Raw genomic sequence first — 11,733 nt, forward strand, 5'->3', positions numbered from 1 at the left:
GAGCTAAAATATGTGGGGGGAAATTAACTATCCGACTCCATATTCCACTATATTGGTCTAGATGTTGAAGGGATTTCTTCATTTCATCGGACATATGAATTATTTGAATGAAATCCTTGGTTTGTTGAACACTTTGGAAGTGTGGATACGTAAAGAGGTATTACTGAGACCTCTTCCCATGTAAGCAATGTGTGTAGATCTTCATCATTCCAAATTACAAATGCAGGGGCTTTGGATCTCAATTGAAGTATACATCTTATAACAAGATTATACTCATCTGACATTATACCACTTATCCTATAAACTTTGGTCAGGAATTCATTATAGGTCGTGTCCAACTCAATGGCAAACCCCTGCAACTCTCCTCATCATAATCCTTTTCCCTTTCATTCCAAATGCCACTGAATTAAATCCAAACACGAGGCATTTTCCTAAATTTTATATAAAAAATGTATTAATATAATGCAATTAAATAATAAAAAAAACTAAAAGAAAAACATGATTATGTTTTTTGGCTCGGTGGTCCACCCGGTCGAGTCCACCACCGAGCCAAAAAACAGAATCATGTTCTTTTGTGTGCGTTCGATCGGCCCGGTGAAGCCCGGTCGAGTAACCTGGTGAAGCACGACCGAGATAACTTGGTGAAGCACGACCGAGAATCTAACTTATTCGAACATATATTTTGCTCCTGGTGAAGTCCGACCGGGTAATTTGAACTCTTTTGCTTCCTACCCGATGAATATCCGGTGAAGCCCGGTCGGGTATAAAAAAATAACATATTTTTTTTATAAATTTATAAATAAATATCAAATGCAAGGCATTATTAACAAAAAAAAAAAAAAAAAACACATACAATTAACAAAGAAACCATAACTCAAACTCCAAAAATCAACCTCCAAAAATTTATAAATAAATATCAAATGTAGGGCATTGTCAATTTCCCCAGTAATTAGTGAACTATTGAGAATACATACAAAAATGAAATACATACTTTCTTATGACGGAGTGTACAAAATTACAGCTTCGTGAAATACAAGTTTTGGACTTGGCGAATTTCGTTCTAGAAACGATTTGATGAAGAGAACTTTTTGTGGGGTTGTAAAGAAAAATTTGGTGGAGAATTTTTTAATTTTTGGTGAGAAAAGTTTTTGGTTAATGGTTTTTGGATAAATTAATTTTAGGTGGAGAATATGAATTAATTTGGTAGGTTGGTGGTTGAAATTGAAAGTGGGAATTTAATAAGGGGCATAAACCGCTCCAAAAACCCTTTGAGGCTGAACCGGATTGGACCTTGAGAAAACCGGTCGCTTAGCTCCATCATATAGAACATTATCGTGTCGCTTAGCAAATCATCTATAAGATCGTGTAGTGCCATTGTTTAGAAAATCCAACGTATCGTTTAGTTCCCACACCACGATCGATAGCTCCACATCTAAATGATTGCTCAGCGCTATCGCGTAGCACTTTATCGCATCGTTTAGCGCACGCCGTAGCTAAACGATCGTGTAGTGCTATCATTTAGAAAATCCAACGTATCGTTTAGTTCCCATGCCACGATCGCTTAGCTCTACATCTAATCGATCGCTCAGCACTATCGCGTAACACTTCATCGCATCGCTTAGCACGCGTCATAACTAAACGATCGTGTAGTGCCATCATTTAGCAAATCCAATGTATCGTTTAGTTCCTACGTGCACCCTATCTCTACCCGGTGCCCTCTCCCTATTCGGTCCAATACCCAGTTGGGCCAGGACTGGGCGCCACCTACTCCTACCCAATTTTGCCCTCTTCCTCCTCGTCCTTTCCTCTCTTTCCTGCCCATACTCAGTTGAAATACACATATGGCCCGACCGGTCTACCATCGGGCACAATCGCTTAGCACACATGATAGCTAAATGATCGTGTAGTGCTATCGTTTAGCAAATACAACGTATTGTTTAGTTCCTACGCCAAAGCTAAATGACGCGTAGTGCTATCGTATAGCATTTAAATGCATCGCTTAGCTCCCGTAGGTACACAATCATTTAGCGTTCAACATTACAACGACTAGCGCCCATTGCTATACGATCGTCTAACTTTTTTTCATATCGTGTAACGTCTAGAACTAAATGATCGCTTAGCAACTGAACCTCAAAATGGGAAGCTTTGGTGAATATTTGGTGAAGCCCGACCGAGTATCTTAAAAAAAATTACTATTTTTTCATTTTTTTATATAAATATCAAATACAGAGCATTATAAAAAAAAAAACAATCAACAAAGCAAGCATAAATCAAACTCTAAAAATGTCATTTATTTTTGTCAAATTTTTCAGAAATTATCGAACTATTGAATACATAAAAAATGAAATACATACTTTCTTACGAAGTGTACAAAATTACAACTTTGTAAAATACAAGTTTTAAACTTGATTCAGACTTTTCATTCTGGAGATAATTTGGTGAAGATAACTTTTTGTGGGGTTGTAAATAAATTAAATTTGGTGGAGAATTTTTAGTGTTGAAATGTGAAAAATTTTTTGTCAATTAATTTTGAATAAAATAATTTTTTATGAATAAATTTTTGAGATGGAGAATTTTTTGTGAATTAATTTGGTAAGTTGGTTGTTGAAATTGAAAGTGAGAATTTAATAAGGGGCATAAGAGTAAGTGTACAACTAATATTTTCCATGCTTACATATTTTTATGGGATAAAAAAAAAACTTGTTTTTTAAAAATAGGATAAAAATACAAAATCAAACTCCAAATAAGTCATTTTTGTCGATATTCCCTATAAATTCAGCAACCCGTCCACTTTTTTTTTTTCATTGAAACTCACCAGACTTTCGGCCTATTTCTTCTGCATGGCTGGCCATACTCCCCTTCTATTTATTTTTTTTTTTACACCTCTTCTTTTCTTCCTTCTTTTCTTTTCTTTTTTATCACCTTCTACCCAATCTCTCTTTCCTTATATTGACAGCCAACACCAATAGCAATAGAAGGTAATCCGACGCTTCATCTGTTCAATCTTCAGATGTTCAGAGCACTCAGTCGATCTGGGTGGTGTCCCACGGTGCGCAACGCCTAGGAGCTGCAGCAGTAGGCGGCGAGTAGGCGAATTGTCGGATGGAGGCATAGCACCGGAGCATTAATGGTCGTAGGGAGGCGATGCTGTGGCTGCACATGAAGAAGAAGAGATGTGGAGGGGGGTCGGCTTCAAGAAGAAAAGCTAGGGATTTACTTTCCCGTTTCTTTCTTTTCTATTTTTTTTTTTTTTACCTTTCCTTCTTCTTTCTTTCTTTCTTTTATCTTTTATTAATTTATTCTTCTTCTTTTTTTTTTTAATCTTTTAATCTTTTCTTTTCTTTTCTTTTTCTTCTTTTTTCTCCCCTTTTTTCACATGTTTTTTTCTTTCTTTTTTTCTTTTTAAACTAACTTGACTTTTCAAATGTTTTTTTTCAAAACTAATTTAATTTTTTTTCAAGTTTTTTTCCTGTTTTTTCTCTCTCCTTTTTTCCCTTTTTATCTTTTTTTTTCCTTTCTACTTATTATTTTTTCTTTTAAATTTTCTCCCCTTTTTTTAATTGGAATTTGGTGAAATAAATGAGGTGACAACATCGAACAAAGTTTGAAGATGAGCTATTTTAAGGATAAATTGAAACCAACTATACTAGACTTTAGAGGTGGAGTGCACAGAACTTGAGCGAAACCACACTTGAATTTTGAAGATGAAGCGAAGCCGCACTTGAATTTTGGAGAGGTGGAGTGCATCAAACGTGAGCGAAGTTGCCCTTGAATTTTGGAGATGAAGCGAAGCCACATTTGATTTTTGGGAATGAAGTGAAGCCACACTTGAATTTTGAGGATGAAGCGAAGCCACACTTGAATTTTGAGGATGAAGCGAAGCCACACTTGAATTTTGAGGATGAAGCGAAGCCACACTTGAATTTTGAGGATGAAGCGAAGCCACTCTTGAATTTTGAGGATGAAGCGAATGAAGCGGAGCCGCAATTGAATATTGGGACTGAAGCAAAGCAAAGCTTAGCTACGTTGGTAGTATGGAGACGAAGCGAAGCCGCGCCGATACTATTGAGGCGAAGCAGTGCCAGACTATGAAGATGAAGCGAGCCAAGCCAGACTTTGGCACCACGCCAGACTTTGGAGATCAAGCGAGCCACGCCAGACTTTGGGGATGAAGCGAGCCACGCCGGACTTTGGGGATGAAGCGAGCCACACCAAACTTTGGGATGAAGCAAGCCACGCCAGACTTTGGGGGATGAAGCGAGCCCCATCAGACTTTGGGGATGAAGCAAGCCCCGAAAGACTTTGGGGATGCAGCGAGCCACGCCAGACTTTGGGGATGAAGCGAGCCACGCCAGACTTTGGGATGAAGCGAACCACGCTAGACTTTGGGGATGAAGCGAGCCACGCTAGACTTTGGGGATGAAGCGAGCCACGCCAGACTTTAGAGATGAAGCGGAGCCACACCAGACTTTAGATATGAAGTGAGCCCTGCCAGACTTTGAATATGAAGTAAGCCTCGCCAGACTTTTGAGATGAAGCGAAACCACGTCATGACTTCGTAGATGGAGACATTAAAGATGGAGCCGAGCCATGCACACCGACCATGAACTTGAAGATGGAGCAGAGCCACGCACACCGACCTTGGACTTGAAGATGGAGCGGAGCCATGCACACCGACCTTGAACTTGAAGATGGAGCGGAACCACACATACCGACCTTGAACTTGAAGATGGAAGCAAAACCATGCACAACGTTTTTGAACTTGAAGATGGAAGTAGAGCCATGCACACTGATCTTGAACTTGAAGATGAAAGCAGAGCCATGCACACCGATCTTGAACTTGAAGATGGAAGCGAGCCATGTACGTCGATCTTGAACTCGAAGATGGAGAAGCATCGATGGAGCCTTTGAACTTAAAAATGGAGAAGCATCGATGAGACCTTCGCGCTTGAGTTTGACAAAGCATCGAAAAATTCTCTGCATTTGAGTTCGACAAAACATTGGTGAATGCTCCGCATTTGAGTTCGATGAAGCATCGATGAATCTTTGGCAATAGGCTTGACTTTGCGACTTTGAGCATGAAGATGGCATTGCAAAGCCTTCAAACTTGAGCATGAAGATGGAGCATCGATGAAACCTCTGAACTTGAAGATGGAGAAGCATTGATGGAGCCTCTAAACTTGAAGATGGAGGAGCATCAACGAAGCCTTCGAATTTGTAGATGGGCATCGAAGAAGCCTTTGAACTTGAAGATGGAGAGAAATCGACGAAGCTTATAAACTTGAAGATGGAGGAACATCGACGAAACCTCTGAACTTGAAGATGGAGGGGCATGTAATCTAACCCTTGGACTTGGAGATGGAGAAGAAACAGTGTAATCGTCGATTTTGGAGATGGAGAGGCATCAATGCAACCACTAAAGTTAGAGTTGTAGAAGCAATAGTGCAACCCTCGAACTTGGAGACAGGAAAGCAGTAGCGCAACCATCAAATTCGGAGATGGAGAAGCAGTGGTGCAACCATCAAAGCAACAGTCTGATCCTTGAACTTATAGATGAAGAAACAGCAACACCAACATCTTTGTAGTGGAGGCAGAACTGCAACAACTTTTAGAGAAGGAGTGAAGCTGCAGGGAATAATATTTTTTAAGGGAAGCAGGGAAGTCACACCGAACTTGAACTTCGAAGAGGAAGAAACGAAAGATCCAATTTTGACTTCAAATAGGAAGTGGTGAAGTCTTCGAACTTGACTTCAACGAGGAAGCAAAGTGTCATTCCATGTGTGTGCTTTTAATTTACTATGTTAGCTCGTTAAAGGGATGGATATCTTCAATTTGTCATGTTGCCCCTAATAGGGATGAACATCTTCAATCTGTCGTGTAGTGCCATGTGTAGGGTGATTATGGTACCATTTTTTATGGACTAAATTTAAATTTTTTTAAGTTGCCTACATACCCTTGAAGAAAGAGATCAAGTCATGACGTAGTTCAAATTCTTTTATTGGACTGAACTTGAAGTTTCTTTCAAGTTGCCTACGTACCCTTTACAATGACAGGGATCGAGTCATAATGTAGTTCAATGAAGAGATTTTTTTGGACCGTTCACCTTTTAAGCTCATGCGGGCCAAGAACACAATGCAGTTTAGGCTTTTATTTCATTATGGCTTTGATCATCCTCTTTGTTTGTAGGATTCATCAATATGATGAGTCTTGACTTTATTATCAAGGAACCTTTTGTATTTATATTAACAGACAATTTCCTCTTCATACATAGAGAAACACGACTGTGAATCTTTTCGTTGCTGTTTTCTTCATGAAATGATGTTGCCTTCAAAATTTTTATCCTTCCTTTATGTTGATCACTTGTTGTCTTGAGATGATAAAAAGAAGATGTTGAAGGTCGATCTTTCTTTGAAGTGAAGATACTTAGCCTCTTAAAAGCTGAAGTTCGAATTGCAATAGACATTGAACATTGGTTTCCTTCTTTTATCGTGGCCATACTCAATCTTTGGAAGATTGGAGATCGAGTAGTTGAAGGCTTGATAAGATCCATGATAGAAACTCTTTGCTCGGTTTCTTTTGAATCATTGACTTATTTAATAGTTATATCGTTGTTGTCAAATTTCGCTATGACAGCATGACATCCAATAACTTCTGATACTTCCTCTGAATTATTATTGAGAAAGCTTTTTGGGAGAAATTCTGCCAAAGTTATCGGTCGTCGAAGTTGAGGAAAGTCTTCGTCTTCTTCCTTAGCAGGCTTAGGCTTCCATGTCTCCTTTTTCCCTTTCTTTTTATGAGTCTTCTTCCTTCTTTTATAACTTCGATGGGAGCGCGACTATTTTTAGGTGGAATTTGGCTATCTTCTTTTTCGACGAGTTACAACTATCCACCCTTCATTATCATCTTCAACAAGATCATTTTTGCTTCAAAAATCTGTTGTTGGAATCGAACGACTATAGGCTCAAAAGTCCCAAACTGGATGAAGCTTTCTATTTGATCATGAGACGCAGATGGTGTTGGGACACTTGAAGTCATCGTTACTGCCGCGTGATTTGTTTGAGATATTTCATCATGCTCTAGCTCAATCTTCTTTTAATGAGCCAACTTTAGAATTAGCTCTTTCAACACGAAGCACTTTTCAACCGATTGACTAACGACTCGATGATACTTACAATAGTTAGGATCGTCTACTTTTCTTGCTTGTTCCGATTGCTTGCATTCTGGCAGTTGAATAAGTTGTTTATCTAATAATTGCTCCAACATGACGGCAACATCAAAGTCCGGGAATGGATAAATATTCTCATGTATTTCTTTAAGAGTTGGGTGATGCTTCTGGCTGCCATCATGCTTTCTTTTAGACTTTGTTTCTTTTCCTTTCGAGGAAAGTTTCAGCAGGGTCATCTAAACGACCATATATTCTCTTGTGGCACTATCCACAATATTTTCAGTGCCCTTGGCTTCATTCTTGTATTTTATTCCTTCAGGACTAGTACATCTTTAGTTCCCCTATTGGCGATGCTTAGCTCCATATCATGAGCATGTGTTGCCAACTCTTCAAATGTACGAGGCTTTATCCCTTGTAGAATGTAGAAAAGTTCCTAGTGCATGCCTTGGGTGCACATCTCCACTGCCGATAATTCAGTGATTATATCTTTGCAATCTAGACTCAGAGCTCCCCATCAGTTGATGTAGTCGATGACCGACTTTTCTTTCCATTATTTTGTGTACATCAGCTTCATCATGCTAACGATGCACCTTGTGCCGTAGAAGCGGCTGAGGAGCTCTCTTTCCAACTGTTTCCAGCTGTCAATCGCTTCCGACTCTAGATCAGTATACCAATCGAAAAAATTTCCTTTCAAGATACGGATGAACTGCTTGACTAGCTGGTCTCTTCTGGTTCTTGCATTTTTGCAGGTTTCAATGAAGTGAGCAACATGTTGTTTCAGATTGCTCTTTCCATCGAATTGCTGGAACTTTGGAGGTTAATAACCAACTGACATTCTCAGGTTGTCGATTCTCTTAGTGTATGGCTTGGAGTATATAAAGAAAGATTGCGATGGTCCTCCATACTGAGCCCTTATGGAGTTTGTAATCATATCCTGCAGCTATTAAACTGATAGGGCGGCGACAGAGGTAGATTGTTGCTGCTGGTCTTCCTGCAAGATAGTCTTTCCTTTGTCATTGACTTTTGTTGTTGGAGATTGACTGGACTCAGCAATATCTTGAGTCTGTATCTGATCTCTTAAAGCAGCGATTTCATGATCTTGCTCATCTACAACCTTCATTAAAAGATTTATCTTCCTTTCCATCTCTGCCATGGCTGACTTAATCGTAACATCAGCCATCATGACAAACACTACGTCAAGGTATGATTCTTCCTTTGATTGGTGAGAAGTAAAGGCAAAATTGTCAAATAAAGGATTTTCTCTTATGATGATCTCGCCTTTATAAGATTCCATCATCTGCTTTTAAATTTTCTCCACGAAGACAAAACCTTGCTCTTACTCCAGCATGCTCTTCTTTGAATGGTTTCTTGTGACAAATCCTGTGTAGGTGTTGCTTGCAGCAGTTACTTTGGATGCAGCTTTCTTTGGTGCCATTAGTTTACTTGAATGTTGAGAGAGATAAGAGGTAGAGAGGTCCCACCGGGCGTGCCAATTTGTTCGCACGAGATTTCAAGTGAAATTTATTTCATGGAACTTGAACTTTGTATTTGTATTAATTTTGTAGAAAGTGAGTACAATCTCTAATATATAATATTTTGATGCTTTCAAAATAAACTATAGTCTTTAAGCTGGTCGATCTTTTTGAATGATTGGTCTTTGGGCTTGTTGATCTTCTTGGATGATCGCTCTTTGGGCTTGTTGATCTTCTTGGATGATCGACCTTTGGGCTTCTTGATCTTCCGGATGATCGACCTTTGGACTTTGATGATCGATTGGGCTTGTTGATCTTCTTGGACGATCGACCTTTGGGCTTGTTGATTGTCTTGGATGATCAGCCTTTGGGCTTGATGATCTTCTTAGACGATCGACCTTTGGGCTTGTTGATCTTCTTGGATGATTAGTGCTCGCACGAGGCTTCTGGGGAAACTTGTTTCGTGGAGTTGAACTTGAGTTGGTGTTGATGTTGATGTTGATTTGATGTGATGTAGTTCGATCTTTAGTACTTGATCCTCTAATTCTCTTTCGGTTGAATACATACACTTGATGTATAGAAGCGGGGCGTGTGGATGTTCTCAAGCTTTGAGTCTTAGAAGAATGCTTGTATCTTCAAAGGACTTCAATCTTGTGGTTAGAATGCTTGTATCTTCAAGAGTGGTCAGATTCAGGAGTCAAAGAGTCTTCTGATTGTAGAAAATTCCCTTTAAGCTCTCTAGAGCGTAGAATTGTTGACCCCCACAAATGAGGAAAGCCTCTCTATTTTTAGAGTTCTCAGGTGGGCTTCATGGGCTTAGGCTTGATTGGTCCATGGACTTGGCCCCTGCACCCAACAAATTGGATTTGGGCCTTATTTGATATTTGGGTCAAATTAGGCCTATTTTTGGGCTTAATTGGACTTTTAACCCAAATAATAATATCAAATTGAGTCAAATTAATCTTATTTGATTCAACAATCATTATAAAACCACGTGACATCATTGAAATTTGTCTTTAACTTCAATTGGAGACACGTGTCACCTCCTAGTTGGTCCCAAATTTGATGATTTGAAATTTCGTCATTAATTTAGTGAATGACGTGGCAGTTTGTGATTGGTCCAAAATTTCTCGTTCAACACATGGTTTAGGATAAAAATTGAATAATCCTTCTTATGGTGGGTAGGAATTCTCAAACTAGTGGTGAGTTTCTACCAATTAATTCTATTGTCCTTACATACATTTTAGTAAACATCATCAATGTCTTATTTTTTTATTTGCTTAAAGTAAAAGATGCCTAGTGTTAAATAAGAGATTGGGTAAAAAACAACTGGCTTTGAGGGTATTGCCCCATGCACTAGTATTCAACCATGAAAATGGTTTAATGACCATGTAAATATTTTGTAAATAATAAACACGTCAACTTATTTTAAAATTTTAAAATATTTATTTACTAATTTTAAATTTTTTTAAATTTTGAATTTTTATTATCGTCACATGTCCGAGAGGATGCGGAGTGGCCGATGTCCTAAAAAATGTTTATTCTTAAAAGAAAATAAAAAGAAGTCGCTACCAATGATTTTTATGGTGTGATTGGACACCGAAATAAAATAAACAAAATTTAGATAAAATTCAATAAAAATAGTCTGTGAGAACTAGAGTTGAGTTCGAGAGTCGTTTGTGTATGAGGAAGCTGTTGGCACTCCACAACAACCATTTAAAAAACGGTGGCCAAATTTTAAATCTTGAATCGAAAATTATTTTTTTGAAGAAATTCATTTAGATTTTTTTTTTTAAAAAAACAAATGCCTTATTTTATTCCTCATTACTCCAATATTTTGAATAATAATCCTGTGGATAAATTCTATCGGTTAGGCTATATTACAATTGAGGAAAAATTCCTCACTTCAAGAATACGAGAAATTGTTACTATTTCTCAAAATCCATCATAAAAATAGCCTTTAATAAAGGATTTTTATAAAAAATATAATTAAATTCATTTTCTCTTGGGATCAAATCTTGGACTCCCAAAGATGTGATCTCTCACCTCAGGAATTATAAGAAATCAGAATCCTGAATTTTCTACAGTCTATCGTAGGATTTTTTGAAAGGAAAACAGTCTTGAAAACAAATTATTAGCAAACATTGATTATGAAACCTTTTGAAATTATATATTAATTTTTTAATTTTGAGAACACAAAAAGTGTAATTCTAAAGAAAATTTTTGTTACGAAATCGATAATTAAAAAACACAAAAAAGGGACGTAGAGATAGAGAAGATCGATACACAAATATACATGGTTCACTAACAGTGTATTAGCTACGTCCACGGGTAGAGGGAGAATAGATGTACCAAATGCAACATAAATCAATATTGTCAGACGTACCCAGACTTCTCCCTCATGCCTCAAAGTGTCCCACAAAGGGGACCACTAACAATTAAAAACATTCAGCAAGTCCAAATAATGTTAGAACTTGCCTTGTGGAATCGGTTTGGTGAACATATTAGTAGGGTTATCAGCAATACCAATTTTCATCACTTTAACTCTCTGCTCACCTCTTAAGAAGTGATATCTTACATCTATGTGCTTAGTTCTCTCATGATGAACTTGATCCTTGGCTTGGCATATTGCACTCAAACTATCACAATATACAATAGCTTGGTCATGATGCAAACCAAGATCACCAACTAACCCTCTCAGCCATCTTTAGCAGCTTCTGTCAAGGTCATGTACTCTGCTTCAGTAGTAGACAAAGTAATTGTAGGCTATAAGATTGCCTTCCAACTAACAACAGAACCACCCAGCGCGACCCCCATACTTGGTTGTTCGAAGCGCCAACAAACAGATTCAAGGCATTTCAACAATTTTTAAGTGATTTAAAAAAAGTTCTATGAAAGATTTTAAAACTTAGAGAAATTTAAATTAGAAATCAAGTTAGACTTCATATGTCAACGAATTGGTGAAGATCCTTGAGTGGAAACATGGATCAGACCTAAATCCCAAATTTTACGGAACCAAAAATTTTATAAAAAAAATATAGAATAATATGTATTTAATGACAAAATACAACATGTTGAAAAACAACTAAGAAAAAA

The sequence above is a fragment of the Benincasa hispida genome, chromosome 6 (assembly GCF_027475165.1).
Source record: "Benincasa hispida cultivar pf3 chromosome 6, pf3_genome.v1.1, whole genome shotgun sequence".
Classification (NCBI taxonomy): Eukaryota; Viridiplantae; Streptophyta; class Magnoliopsida; order Cucurbitales; family Cucurbitaceae; genus Benincasa; species Benincasa hispida.